The sequence below is a fragment of the Myxocyprinus asiaticus genome, chromosome 27, assembly GCF_019703515.2.
Source record: "Myxocyprinus asiaticus isolate MX2 ecotype Aquarium Trade chromosome 27, UBuf_Myxa_2, whole genome shotgun sequence".
Taxonomy (NCBI): domain Eukaryota; kingdom Metazoa; phylum Chordata; class Actinopteri; order Cypriniformes; family Catostomidae; genus Myxocyprinus; species Myxocyprinus asiaticus.
In genome coordinates, this window is record NC_059370.1 from 12,659,010 (window position 1) to 12,659,846 (window position 837).

Below are 837 nucleotides of genomic sequence, written 5' to 3' on the forward strand. Positions count from 1 at the left end.
GCAAATGCTTACCGAACCGTGGCTGGCAAACTGCACAGTTCGGTTTTTTACCGAGAACCATTACACCCCTAATATTTTCCTCTGTTTAAAATAGTAGATTTTGTTGTAAAATAAATGACCAAATGTTACATTTTCATACAGGGGAAACCAACCTTTTACTGCAGTGGATATTTCTAAGGATGGGTCCATTTCTGAAAGTCAATTCTGTATAGGCACAAACCTTAAAGTCTTGACTACAAAAAATCTACTACACATTTCCACTGTTATTGCCCACAAAACAAGATACGGTTAATTTAAAACCCAAACAGTAGGGAATGTTATCACTTTACATGGGGCTGAGTTATCGGGAACCTGCCTTTACATAGCCTATTACAGCCTTACTGTAAAAGCCTACCTTATAATTACTGAGATATAGCCCTTGTAAAAACCTCCCATGTAACATCTAATTTTCAATGATTATTGAAGATTTGAGTCACATTTTTGGTTGTTTCTATATATAAAAAAAAAATAATTAAGTGATATTAAGATTATTGCAACCTTTTTCTTTTAATGCCTTCCATCTCATTTAATCCTGAAATACATCAGTGTCAAAAGAACAGGCCAACCGGTGGTCAGTTACATTTTAAAATCCTACAATTGTATGACCTTGTGTAAAATGAGAAAGAAGATAAATTAAATAATAACACATTAGGTTTACTGTATGATTGATGAGTTTCATTTTAGAAAACTTCAGCTGGCAATGCCACCACAACTGTAGAATGACCCATCTGTGTCACTGGATTTTCAATAAAATGTTTGAAAGATCTTAGATAAATGAGATTGAACCCAGAATGTCAT